At 53.2% G+C, this 13,965-nt stretch overlaps 1 protein-coding gene across 3 annotated transcripts in view; it reads left to right on the top strand.

Moving 5' to 3' along the window:
* Positions 1–542: 542 nt before the first annotated feature.
* Positions 543–13,965, top strand: part of HPCAL1 (hippocalcin like 1) — a 122,655-nt gene continuing 109,232 nt past the window's right edge. The window contains exon 1 of one of the 3 annotated variants that reach the window (XM_070574492.1): positions 543–933. The gene's annotated coding sequence lies outside the window, so the exon portion shown is untranslated. Of the gene's footprint in view, positions 934–993; positions 1,396–6,399; positions 7,031–13,965 lie in introns of those variants that run through there. The other 2 variants (XM_070574495.1, XM_070574499.1) reach the window with 2 other exon arrangements.

Below are 13,965 nucleotides of genomic sequence, written 5' to 3'. Positions count from 1 at the left end.
CGAGACCGAGGGGGTCTAAGGGACTCGCCCAAATGGCCGAGAGTTAGCAAAGGCAGCCAGAACTGGAAGCCGGGTGTCCCTCCTCCGGCCCCGGTTCCGTCCCTGGACCAGGCGCGGGAAGGCTGGCGTATCTGCTCTCGGGACGGGCGGCGCGGGTGCCCAAGGAGCCTGGCAGGAGGCCCGGGGCGACTCGGCCGCTTCCCGTTCTGGGCCACCCGGGCCGCACTTCCGGCCGAGGACGCGAGGCGGGGGGCGGGCACGGGGTCGGCTCCTCCCGGGCACCGCCTCCGGGCCTCTCTCACACCCGCAGGCCAGAGGCCAAGGGTTAGGGAGGCGGAATCAGCGCTCGGCTCCGCCCTGCCCCGAAGCTGCGCTGGGCGGGAGGGGGTCGGCTTCAGCCCGGTCGAGAGCGCGCTAAGGGGAGCTAGGGGCCCGCGTGGACACGGCCGAGGCCCGCGCCACTGGCCAGCAGGGGGCGTGGCGGGGGCGGGGGCGGGACCCGAGCGGCGGCCGGGGGCGGGGCTAGGCCTGGGGGCGTGGTCGAGCGGGGGTGGGCCCGCAGGAGACTTGAGCGCCCGCCCCGGCCGCGCGCCCCGCCCCCGGCCCCCGCCTCCGGGTCCCGCCCTCGCGTCCCTTCCTTCTCCCGGCTGGCAGGCGGGCCGCGGCGGCTGCGGGCGGCGGACCGGCAGACCGGCGGACGGGCGGGCGCCTCCACCTCGCTCCTTCCCTTGCTGCCAGCTTCCTTTTGTCTTTCTGGGGGGCGATGAGCGCAGGGCCGGCGCGGCGGCTGCGGGCGGACGGAGGCCCGCGCTCCTAGCCACCCTTCCTGGCCTTGGCTCGCTCGTCCCGGACAGCGGCCCGCGCCCGCCTCAGCGTCGGCGGCGCCGAACTTGGGCTCGGGAAGCCGGCGGATCGCGTCCTGCGCCGGAGCAGGTAGCGAAGGGGCGGGCTGCGGGGCCGCAGGGAGTGCGGGCGTGTGCACCGGCGTGCGCTGCGATCGGGCTCTCGGCGTGTGTGTGTGTGTGCGTGTGCGTGTGGATGTGTTGGGGGGGTGCCTGTGTTTTTCTGCGCGGTGGAGTTGTGAGTGACCGAGGACGTGGTGTGCCCCTGGAATGGCAGCTCCTCGTGGGGATCGTGTGTGCGGTTGGGTGTGCACATTTTGGTCTGCGTTTGTGAAATTGTGTGTTGGGGCGCAGTTGCTTGTGGGGACCGGTGCGGGGCAGGTGTAGTGTGTGAGCGGCTGTGCTTGAGGCCGGGGCGCCGGGGTGGGCGTGGGCGGTCCAGTCCTGCGCGCGGAGCCTCCGGGCCCCGCCGGCCGGCGCAGTGCGGCGCTCCAGAGCCCCAGGGGACCGCTGGGATCCGAGGGGGCTGGCGCGAGCTTCGAGAGCAGCCTGGGTAAGCCCTGCGCGGGGCAGGTCCGCGAGGCCCATGTGGGTCGCTGTGCACTCTGGCCAGGGGAGGGGACCCCCACGGCGTCCATCGGCTCCCTCCTTCCCAGCCGAGGATCGACGGACAGAACACTGCTCCGGAGTTAGGAGCCCTGGCATCGCCGTGACCCGCACTGCGACCTGAGCCAGACACGCCGCCTTCCCGGGTTGCCGTTTGCTATTCTATCAAATGGGGACAGTTCCTCCCTCGGGGTCTGTCGTGACAGTTAAAATGAGAACGCACTAAAGATAGCTCTTGGCCCAGTGCCTGGCACGTAGTAGGTGCTACGTTAATTAATTAGCCTCTTTTTTTTCCTTTATCGTGGGTGGGGCTCTTATACCACCCCACCCCACCCCGCGCGTGGTTTGTGCCTCTCTCACCGCCTTAACTTAACGGCGAAGCACCGAAATTCGAGAAAGTTTAGGCTGCCGGGTGCGCCGCCGCCTCGCCGCGCCTCCCGGGCGGCGCCGCCTCGGGTGTGCAGGAGCGCGCAGCGCCGGGCGCCGGCCCTTCTCCGGCCGCGAAGGCTCCGGCGCCCGAGCGGGGTCCCTCTCCTGGCCGGAGGCAGCGGCTGCGGGAGTCGGGAGCCCTTTTGTTCAACAAGTGGAGTCCGCGGGGTGTGCAGCTCGTGGAATCCGGCAGCCAAGGTGTGAAAGCGGCGCTCGCCGCAGAGAGGGAGCTCGGGCTCCCTGGGCATCCCGCCCGGGCCTGGTCACCCTGTTTCCTCCAGGCCGACACGGATTCCCCCTAGAGGAGAGTGTTTGCCAGGACGGCGAGTCTTGCCTTGGGCCTCAGCATTCGACACCCTCCCTCCCTCCCTCCGCCTCCCCCTCCCTTGCATCAGTCTTATGCAGGAGGCCGAGGGTCCGCGTGGGACCCTTCCTCCTAGTCCCACACTTTGGTTTTTAACATACTTAGTTTGAAACCTACCACTCGTAACATTGAACCGCAGTGAATGTGCACACAGCTGTCACCACGCACGATTCGCTCTCAGGGAGAGAGTCCTGCCAGCCGCATCGCGCCACTTGCTCACACCCAGCTGGGCCAGCTGGCTCGGGCTGCCCTGCTGCCTTCTGCCAAAGCCAGTGATTCCTTCCCTCCTTGCCTGTGGTTTCTGCCTCTCAGGACCCTTCCCCGTCGGAAAAACAAATGGCCTTCCACCAAGGGAGCCACCACCCTCGCGGTGCAGCAGGCTCTCAAAATGGAGCGCTGGCTGGGAACCGGCAAGGGCCTGGGGAGCATGGGCCGGGCTGTGTGTGGGTGTGGGATGCGTTTCCAGGTATCAGGTGCACCGTTGCTGTTCTCGGGGAAACGGGCATCCTTGCAGGCTCTTATGACACAGGAGCAGAAACCTCTGTTTTGGTTCCTTCTGTGTGTCTTGCGCTGGACCCGAGCCCTGAGATCTCGGCATGGATGGCAGGCCAGGGGAGCTAAGAAGGCTCATTTTTCGTCCTGATTTGGTGTCAGGGGCACACTTACAAGGCAGCCTGTTTTTTCTGTTTCATAAAATGATTTTCTATCCTAGAGGAGAAAAGGGCTTGTGAGCGGAATCCTCCTCTCTTCCCCATAATCAGATTCAATGATAAGATTAAAAAAAAAATCAGTCTGGCTTTCTCAGCTCAGAAGACAGACCAAAAGCTACTGGGTTTTTCTTTTTTTCCTAGTGAAAACCAGCCATTTGTCTCAAGCAGACCGATGTTTTGGCCCTGGATCTATTTCTGTTTCACTTCTGAAAGTGCCTGTAATTACGGAGCTCTTGAGGTTTTATTGAATAATGTGCCAGAGGGAAGGCCCGGGGGCCCCGCGTCTCGCCTGCAGGGGATGTGGTACCTCGTTCCAGCCTTGCCTGCTTGCTTCGGGGTCCACTTTTACGCATTCTGTAAGGTGGAAAATAGACGTCAATATGCGATAAATTTAGAGATCATTTGACTTGTGGAGAATAACTCAAAACCCAAGAACAGAGATTTGCCCAACCTCTAGCAAACAATCCATTCATTTCCAACAAGCCCTCCTAGAGAGACGCTGAGAGAAAGAAAAGCGCCTGGACAAATTCCTTTAGAATTGATCCTAGCGCCCCTTTCTGGCCACAGGGCTGTGCGGAATAGGAAATAGAAGCTGCTGAAGGACAAGGAGTGGACTCCCCGTGCCCCACACTCCCCAGCCGGGGCCTCGTGCTCACCGAGCTCTGTTTCTGCCTTGAGCTGCTGTGGGGTTTCGTCCTGGCAGAGAGGTGGTGTTGTCTTCTGCGGCTTGCACCCACTGCCTGCAGGGCTCCGCACGCATAGTCCACACACACAAAATACCACGTCGAGTGTTTGTGCGTCCAGGCAGCCTGTCTCCCCCTTACTCCTACAGTCCTTCCCCCAAACTTATTCTAAGACCCTGTCTTGCTACTCCTAAGCGGTCAAAGTGCCAAGGTCACTTAGGAACCAGTGATAGTCCAGGATACTAGTAAGGAGCCCCAGAATTTACTTGTCACCAAGGAGTAAGCTACTTGGCAGCTGAAATTTTTTTTTTTTTTTTAAGGAGATAATTTTTTTTTTTTTAATTTTTTTTCCTTTTTCTCCCCAAAGCCCCCAGTACATGGTTGTATATTCTTCGTTGTGGGTCCTTCTAGTTGTGGCATGTGGGACGCTGCCTCAGCGTGGTCTGATGAGCAGTGCCATGTCCGCGCCCAGGATTCGAACCAACGAAACACTGGGCCGCCTGCAGCGGAGTGCGCGAACTTAACCACTCAGCCACGGGGCCAGCCCCATGGCAGCTGAAATTTTATCTAGATTGGGATCAGGTTTGCATTAGAACTTAGCATTCCAGCAAGCCCTAAACGGTGCTTGTTTGTTGTGGGATAATGCTTCCAGTTTCTGAGCTGCCAGCCCAGACTTGATGGGGGATTCTGTGTATTTTGCTAGTTTGTCAGCCCCTCATGTCATTGTGTCTGGGGAAGGGCACTTGTGGACTTCAGTCATGCTCTGCTGTGGGATTCCTCATTCTCCCACAGTCGCCTTGGGTTTCTTTAGGGTTTTCTTGCCCATTTGTAAGGCTGTGCATCTGGGCATCTCACGTGCTCTTGTCTTCTTCCCTTTGGGTTGGGTTTCTCATCAGGGTACAACAGGGTTGTTGTCCATGGAGGCTCTTGGTGCCACCTGCCCCATGGAAAAAATGTTTCTTTCAAATCACTTGCCACCAAAAAAAAAAAAAGTTGGAGTCTAGCGGCATGGGTTTTAATGTAACTTCAGGTAATCAGTAAAGTTTGACAGGTGGAACATTTCTTAGGCGCTGATGAGCAAGGTGCGAGTCTAAAGAAATTTTTTTTTAATCATCTGAAAAGCACAGTAAATCCTTTAAGAGAGCCCTCCTTTGGCCCTGTCATTTCAAGTATAATTGAATTTCAGAGGCAGCGCTTCATATCTGCGTTTATGAGGCGTGACTAACTAAGACACCTTCCAGGAGATCTGCCTGCCTTCCTTCTGCAGCCTCCCCTGCCTGCCTCAGGCAGCAGAGATGCCTTCTTGGGGCGCTTTTCATTTCCCTTTATGAGCCAAGTGCTAATCCAGCAGCTGTGCTTTCTGGGTATTTGTTTCTTTTCAGTGTTTGAGGTGCAACCCAGGCCGGCAGGAAGCCAGCAGACTGGGTTTGGGGAGACGAGGAGTCTCTGAGGAGCCAGTGATGGGTCTCTGACCCTTGGCTAGGAAACACTCAGGATTGTTAAATTCTTTCTCCCTGGATAAAGCTGCCGTGATCTTGAAGACAGAAAGAAGGCTTTTGGGGGCGCACGGTTCCTCTTTGGGAAGCCTTCCCTGACTGCCTTGATACACTGTTGCCCTCGCTGAAATCTTCCCTCGCTCTGTGTCCCCTTCAGCTGGGGTGGTGTCCCCTCAGTTGGGCACCATGGTGAGTGCTCTGCTGCCACCTGCGCTCACGGCTGTGCATTGGCAGGTGAGCAGACCTGAGCTCTCCCAGTGCTCAGACCCCACGCTGTCAGCGGGCTGGGTGCTGCTGCGCATCGGAGCAGAGCCCAGAGCCCGCCCTGAGCCCTGTTAGAGTGAATGTTAGAGTGAATGACTCGCCTGCTCGGTCGTTACAGCTACAAATCTCAGGCGTGTTTCTGGGCCCTTTCCCCTGTTTTCTCCACTCATCGAATCTGCTGCCCTGGCCTGCCACCCCCACCCCCCCACGCCTCCTCTTCCTGCCTAGCAAAGCCTTCTCATCCCTTAGCCTGGAGCCCAGCTTCCAGTTCCTTCACTGCGGTCGGTCGCTGTCATCAGGTCAATGTTTAAAACAGATTTCAACATCTCACCCTCCACCCCCGCCCCCCGGCATCATTCTCTTCCTGGGTAAATGTTCTTCTGAACACCTCCTGTGTGCCTTGCTCCCAGCTGAGCTCTGAAAGCTGGACACAGGCTTCGTCCCTGCCCGGCCGAGCTTGGTCTTGGGCTGCAGGTGGGAAGATGATCAAAAAAGCCTGTGGAACCTCGGAGGGGAGCACCTACCCTGTGGCCAGGGCCAGGGGCCTCCTGGAGAAGCTTCGTCTAAGCTGACTCCCGGGATGGGGTGCAGGCATGTGGGAGGGAGGTGGGGGCACTGGAGCGGCTGGGGGTGGGACTGCGAGGGTGAGGCCAGGGCGGCTCCTTCCAGCACCTGCCTTTCTTCTCTCCCACCCAGACTTCTTCATCTACTAAACTCCTGCTCATCCTTAAAAAAATTTTTTTAACTAACTGCTTTATGGAGTGTAATATATATACCATGAAGTGTACCCATTTTAAGTGTACAATTCATTACTTTTCAGTAAATTTACAGAGTTGTGCAACCGTCGCCGCAATCCACTTTTGGAACATTTCCATCACCCAGGAAAGCTCCCTTGTGCTCATTTGCTGTCACTCCCTGTTCCCACCCCCAGCCCCAGGCAACCACCAATCAGCTTTCTGTCTGTCTAGATTTGCCTTTTCTTCCTCTGTCTCCTGTAAGAGATTTGGCTCAAGGACCTCCTCCGGGAGGCCTTCCTGTAGTCTTCCATTTAGAATTGATTGCTGCCTCAGCGCTGATGAAGTGGCTGTGTCTCGTCTCTCTGCAGGATGGCGAGCTCTTTGGTGCAGTGAACGGGTCGTGGACCCCTCATCCCTGCACCTGGCTCAGCCCTGGACTCCTGTGGCACACTCAGGCACGCTGGCAGGGCCCCCCTGAGGTTCCTCCCTCCCGGGTCTTTTGTGAAGGCCTGAGTATCCAGCAGAGTGCTGGAGTTTTAAGTACAGAGTGTGTAATTGTGATGTGGGGCCGGTCCTGCTACAGACATTACCTTGTTTCAGCAAGAACGTGTGAGGCAAATGGGATCAAACCCATTATTTAAATGAAAAAGTCAAGGATGCCCAGAGCAACGTAAGTTGCCCAAAGCCATTGGCAGAAGGTAGAAGAACCAAGAATTAAACTAGATCCCTTTCTTTTCTGCCCCTCTTTGGTAGTAAGGATAATCCCTTTTGGCGCTTTTCCTCGGCTGAAGTTCAGTTTTTCTCATCAACACTTCCCAAGCAGCCTAAACTCCTTTTAGGGCGTGAGCGGTTCATGACAGATCTTCAGTTGCCCCAGGACCTGGCTCACAACTGACCAGGTAAGGAGTGACTCAGCTGAAGTGTGTGTGCCTGTAGAGAAGTCTCTTGGTAAATAGAAAGAGGAAGGCCCTTGGGAGGGGGTGAGTACATTTCCATGCCTTGTGCATGTCAGAAGACTCTTCTTGCGTCCTCTTTGTTCTTTGAAGGCGATAGTAGAGGAGGAGACCCCATTTTACAGATGCTCAATCTGAGACACAGAAATCATGTACCCAGTGCATACAGGTTGATATGGGTCTGCTGTGTTGACCACCAGATCACAGGTGGTCTCTCTCTGCCACTGATGTAGAGAACTTTCACGGTGGACCCTAAGAGCATCTTGTTTTTTATCAGGGTCGTTAGGCCCTATTTTGCAAAATATCTCAGGGAAAAGATCAGGGATATTGGGATCAGGCAGACCTGGGTTCAAGGGACCCTGTGCAGTGTCATTTATTGGCTGGGTGACTCTTTCTGTGCCTGAGTTTGCTCAAGTCCAGAGGGGTCCTAGGCCCCCTCAGACAGTCACATGAGACCTGGATGCAGTGTCCTGGCTGCTCACGTGTCTGCAGTAAATGGTGGTGGCAGTGTTGCTACTTAAACATTCTTGGGTGGCAGTGCCTCCTCCGCCACTAAGTATTTCTTTTCAAATTCATGTTTCTTAGGCATGTTTTGACCTAGGCTGTAGTAACAAGGCATTCGATGTGTGAGCCTGTGAACACATGTGCGAAGGCTCCTGGGAGGGAACCAGTGAGGGCCGTGATCTGGAGTTTGGAGAGGTTCCATTTTGGATTGTCCCAGATCATGTCTACCGAGAAGTGTCTCTCAGGGTCCCTGATGCAGCCACGGTGACCCTGAACTTGGGGGGCTGCACACAGTGATCTTCAGGTTACTCCTCAGACATAATAAGGCCTGGACCTCTTGATCCTCTCCCCGCTTGAGCGCTTGGAAAGCGTTTATTGAGTTTGGATGCGTTTGTGCTGGTGTGCCCGCGGGCTGAAGGGGGACTCCTGGGAATACTGTTGGAATTGCGATTCCGTGCAGTGGTGTGTATGGATCATGGCGCTTTTTTCCCCTCCAGCAGCAGAATGCTGGGGTCTCTGCTTCCTTCCTGTAAATTTAACAGACGTTTCCAGAAAACGGAATTAATGACAGCTCCCCACCCTTCCCTCTCACTCTCATCCTTTCTCTTTGCTGTGCTGTAGTTAATTTTCGGAGGGAAACGAGAACCTCAAAATCAATCACCTGGGTTTAAAAAAAAAATCATTTCCAACATCGTCACTTTTCTGTATCTACGTGTGTGAGTGGAGAGTCACTCCTGGCAGAGTGAGCATGGGGTGTTCAGAAAAGCCTGCCCCGACCGTGGGCGAGGCAGGGCCGTGGGCGAGGCAGGGCCGTGGGCAGGCGGGGCTGTGGGCAGGCAGGGCTGGTGGCGCTCTCTCTGTCTCTCAGCCCTCGCCAGAGCGTGGGGCAGCCGTGGCAGGAATGAGGCTTTATTAGGCATCTTCAGTCATGTGGCGCCAATCCTATGCTTGGTGACGCAGCCTGGACAGTGGCTCGGCTTCCAGGAGTGGGAGTCAAAATGTCACGGTTGCCTTGGCTTCTTTGGGTGTCTGTCCTCTTCCCAGTAAGTGAAGGTAGAAGCAGGCCTCGGACAGATGCTCAGGCCCGGCTTTCTCCTGCCGGACCTTTGGCACGGAGATCCATTCTTATTCTCTGGGGAGTGCTTTTGCCTCTCCTTTCTCTCTGAAGACAGGATAACAAATTGCTTTTATGAGCATATGTTATTGGTGCTTGCTCTTACCTGACCTAGAAACACTATAGCCTAGCTGATTGTTCTCAGAGCTGGCTGTAAGGTGAAAGCATGTGCATTTGGGAATTATTTTCACCATTGTTGGTGGGAGTGGGAGGTGGGGAGGTGTAGCACAGGTAAGGAATTCCAGGTTCTCTCGGCCAGGGGGCCCCAGCACTGCAAAGGTGTCACTGTGGCCCATAGCTCCTTCCCTCTGTGTCTTGTCCTGGGCTAGTTGCTGGCTTCCCAGGACGACCACATCCTCATCCTCACCATCACCATCATCATCACCACCACCACCACCGTCATCACCATCACCATCATAGTCATCAAGTCTGAGTATTGCTTCCCAATATTTGGGCCATTGCATCATATAGCCCATTCGGCTGAATCAGCTGCTCTTTCCTCGGGGGCCGGGGTGGACACTACCGTTAGGAGGGTAATGAGAGGAGTTAGGACAGGATGATGTTAGGCATAGAGATCCCAAATGGGTGGATGATGCAATGTTACTCTGAAAGTGGCCTCATGAGAATCACTGATCTTGAAGATTCTTGGAAAATCCCATCTGTGGTGGTTAATTTTATGTATCAATTTGTCTGGGCTAGGAGACGCTCAGATAGCTGGTAAAACATTATTTGTGGTTGTGTCTGGGGGAGAAATTAGCATTTGAGTCAGTAGACCGAATAAAGAAGATCCTCTCACCCATGTGAGTGGACATCATCCAATCCCTTGAGCCCGGAACAGAACAGAAAAGCAGCGGAAGGAGGAATGCTCTCTGTCCCTTGAGCTGGGACGTCCTTGCTGACGGGTCTTGCTTTCCCGACCGGAATGTGTGATCGGGCAGTCGGTGCACTCGTGCTGTTTTCCGTGCTCCTCGCTGATTGGCAGGTGTTTTACACATTCATTGAAATTGTAGGGCAGTGGTCTGGAAGCTGTGAGAGTGACCCCCGTCCAGTTCTTAGTGTCTGGCTTTAACTGGGCGTGGGCAGCTTTTCCTCTCCAGATCTGTTTCCTCATTTGTCCAATGGGGCTCAGAGCTAGATAATCTCTGAATTCTCAGTCAGCTCTACAATTCAGGAACAATGTTTAAAAATGTAAGCTTGACTTGTAGGGCACATCCAATATAAAGCATAGTGAGAATTTTCATAGCTAAACTGACTGCAAAAAACAAAATGAACCTCTTAGAAAACACAGATACCTTAGCAACTGCCATCTTAAGAGCTGGCATCATAGTTCAGAAGAAACTGATAATATTGAACAAACTGGTGGAGCACAGATTAGCAGGAAGGGGCAGGGCCAGAGGGTACTGAAGTTAGGGAGAGGAGCTCTGTGTGTTTCACCCACCCATCGATCCGTTCAATGCTTTCTCATGCCTCCTGTGCCGGGAACTGGGCTCCATGTTAAAGAATCTGAGATTAAGAAGACGGGCTCATGGTATAGAGGAGGTGAGTGATTTCGGTGGGATGGTCGCTGGGGGAGCGCAGAAGAAGGTTGGCAGTTGAGCTGCGGGCTTAGGCTCTGGGTCCAGTGTCTTATCTGTTTCTTCTCTCTCTGAGAGAAGACTCTCCAAGAGAAACCAGCGCAGAGGACGTTGCCCCCCTCATTGTCACGGTGCCTTTCTCTTCTTTCTGGGTGGTCATACCCTGATTATGTAAGAAACTGATGGACTGAACTTGTTTTGAGTAATTGTGAATTAGAGAAAAGTCAGAATTAGGGAGTATTATAGCGGACAAGTAATTGTGTTATTTCCAGACAAAAATATATGTGTTAATACAAACTCCTGAGCAGATTTCACCTCAAATTGGTCTTTTTAATGAGTTGCTAAGAATTCTTTGAAATGAGCACATTTGTGATATTTGCTAGTAGGTATTTGCTAAAGGGTTGAAAATAAGCAATCTGAACATTTCTCCTAAATATGAGACTGGGAAGCAAGATAGAGAACTACACGGTTTTATTTCAATTATGTTTGGAAGGGAAAAAAAGTCAGAGAAAATAGATGGGAAGGAAGAATACCAAACAGCTAATAGCAGTCGAGTCTGGGGCTATCATGTATTTCTCCACATTCTAAATTTTCACCAGTGGACATGTATTACTCTTGCAATTAGAAGAAAAACAGTTTTGAAAGGAACCCCAAGAATGCCTTCCTCTGATAACGTTGTTTGCCCTCTTAATTTGCTTAGCAATCTTTCTTTTTGTAGTCAGACTGGCTGGAACCCACAAATCCCATACTGGTGATAATTTGAATTAATGGAAATTTATCATTATATATCATTAGAATGTGTTGATCTCATCTAAATTCAATACTGAGTAACTCTGTTAACTGGGATATAAAAGAGAAACGTTCTGAGTCTTCCGAGGAATTCACCATCTCAGCCTGGCTGAGGGTCGAGTTTGTTTATGGTCTGGAACGGGTTTCTTCCCTTTTGCTTGCTTGAATTTGGGCGTCCACTTTGTTTCTTGACCTGGAAGGAGGCTTTGTGGCTCCTGCTGTGTTGACCTTGTTTTGATGAGGTGGTTTGACGTCCTGCACCCCCTGCCCCTGCCTTCGCTTTCCATTGTTCCTGCTTTTCCTTCTCTCTTCTCATCCCCAAGTGCTCATGCCTGGCCGTCTTCGGGAATAATCTTCTTAGTGTTTGTCTACAGACTAATGATTTTCAGCTCCCTTTTGGAAAATAACTTTCTTTTCCCCATCTCTGCCTTTCCTTCCTGACCCCCAAGAGTGAAACGGCTGGTCTTTAGCTCCTGTGAGCTGGAGGGCTCCTGCGGGTGATCCTTACCCTCCCTCTGCTGCTCATGCCTCCGACCTTGGGTTGACCCTGGGTTGACCCTGGGTGGATGTTGGGTTGGTGTTAGGTTGACCCTGGGTTGATCTTGGGTTGACTGTCTTTATTTACTTGCTGGTGGGCAGGGCCTTCTTGGCCCTTGTTAAGGCCATGCCTGACTTTCGGTGGCATTCCTCCAAAGGCTTCTTGGGCTGTTATTCCCGTCGTTTTTCAGAGGTTTAATCTGTCTGAGTCCAGGATATTGAGTCAGCAGTGGAAAGTTATGAAGACGAGGCCAGCCATCAGAAAAATTGGCTAATATGAAAGATTGATTTCAGGGTGAATGAAGGAGAGAGATGCTGGGGGCTGGGCCATGTCTCCAGGCAAATAATACTGCTATAAAATGTAAGAAGCCAGAGGTTGCCTTGCTGCCAGCTCAGTGTCTGCTTATAGTTTCTTGGATTAGAAATTTTAAAAAGTCACATTTTTATAGTTTGCTGTCTGTATTTATGATCGTGAGAAAGAAAATATAATTGCCAGCAAAATTCCATACACATCTGGTAAATTATTTCAGGATCTTCATCATAAGGAAACCATATTTTAAAAAAATTGAGTATGGCTCCAGTGTTTAGAAATTGTTATTTTTGACAGCTGGGTCCTCAGGTTGTTGCAGGATTCTGCGCAGGCAGGCAGGAAGCTCTCTTGTCACGGGAAACAGGTAGGTTCCCATGGAGACCGGGTGTGCCCCTCTGGTTTCCTGGGTATCCCCATTATCTTAGAAAAGGAATATGGTATTTCTGAAATTATGTGTGTTATTAAGTTTTTCTAAACAAAGGTCGTACATTTTATTGACTTACATAGTGATTTCTGACATAATTGTGCCCTCCCTTCTGTTTGCTTAATTATTAATGCTTCGTAACCCTACGTTTCCTGCCAAAACACCTCAGTGCATCGAGGGAACACCCATCTCGAAACAACAACCAGAACAAGATCTTTGAATAAAGCTAGGAATGCTCTCTTTAGTGTGAATGATGATTTCCATGGAAGATTCACCAAATTAGTTCAACAATTACATTTCGCACACCAAGCCTGGCTCTGGGCCCTGGGCATGTGACGCTGGGCAAGGTGTTGGGGCCCTGCCTTGTGGTGCTTATATTATGCTTATGACCCAAGACAGGGGGAAGCCAAGGAGGGGCCCTACGCTGATCGGCTCCTGGCTCACACGCAGCCACTGCCCAGCCGCAGGCCCGAAACCCCTCTCGCTATCCCAGCGGGTGAGTGGGCCAGGGCCACATTGGAGGAATGGAGCAGCAAGTGCTTCATTTGATCTGTTCTTATTCATAGGCATTTTCCAAATGTAGAACAGTGCTCTATCAGTCTGCTTCCCATAATTTTATACACTACAAAAAAATGCCTATTCATGCCTGTTCTGGGGTCCCTCCTCATCTAATCGTTTCTGAAAGCAATCACTTGATGGTTAACTGTGTGGAAAGCTCTTTGCCCTTCTGGGTCTTGTCCAATACCTGGCAGTTTCCTTTCTCCCTTCATCCAGTTTGGCTTCAGCATCCTCAGACTCCACGGAAACAGAGCCTCCCCCAGCATCAGCAGCTGGTGGCCCACGGTGGGCATCCCTGCCTCTCTCTCCCACCACGTACTTCTTTGCAGTCCTTTATCGGCAGAAGGCACGTCCACTCTCTCTCCTCCCTTCTGCGAGGTTGTAGTAAGCAAAGGCCGACTGCAGCCCCGCCACTGGCTGGTCAGTTTTGTACAAGCTTGTTAACTGTTAGGGGCCTCGGGAGGGCTCGTCACAGACTCAAGAGGCTGCACGTGGGCACGGAGTGGAGTTGGTGGCTGCACTGGACATCAGCTACTGTTAAGAAAGTGGCAGACTCCAGCCTCTGTGTACACTGTGATTGGATGGGCGAGTTTGGCCTTCCAGGCACAGAGGATGCCGTGATCTGAACAAGAAGACAGGCTTTGGGCCCCAGGGCCCTGGACTGAGAGACATCCTGCCTCGTTGAACTCCAGTGGAGGGTGACCGCTCCAAAAGAGACTCCAGAGGCCTCTTCTTGATGCTGGACTGACTTCCTTACAATCTAATGTGGACAGACCATTCTTTTTAAGGAAAAGAGCACCTCTGTGGACTCTGTCCCTACCCTTCTCTGCTCCCCGAGGCTCACACACCACCCCCGAAAGCCTCCTCCAGGCAGGTCCCTTCGGTCTGCCCTGGAGCATCTGTTTCCGCATCCGAGAGATGGGAATTATGAAACAAGCCTCCCTCTGAGGATTGTTGTGAAAGTAGCCATGAGGCCTCTTGTGAACTCTAAAGTGCTGTGTAACTGTCAGGACCATCGCCACCATCACCATCATCATCATCAGTCTTTCTATTCACACCCTTCCGTCCCTC

The sequence above is a fragment of the Equus przewalskii genome, chromosome 14, assembly GCF_037783145.1.
Source record: "Equus przewalskii isolate Varuska chromosome 14, EquPr2, whole genome shotgun sequence".
NCBI classification, from domain to species: domain Eukaryota; kingdom Metazoa; phylum Chordata; class Mammalia; order Perissodactyla; family Equidae; genus Equus; species Equus przewalskii.
The sequence above is the reverse complement of the archived record's forward strand: the minus strand, read 5'-3'. Positions and strand labels throughout refer to the sequence as shown.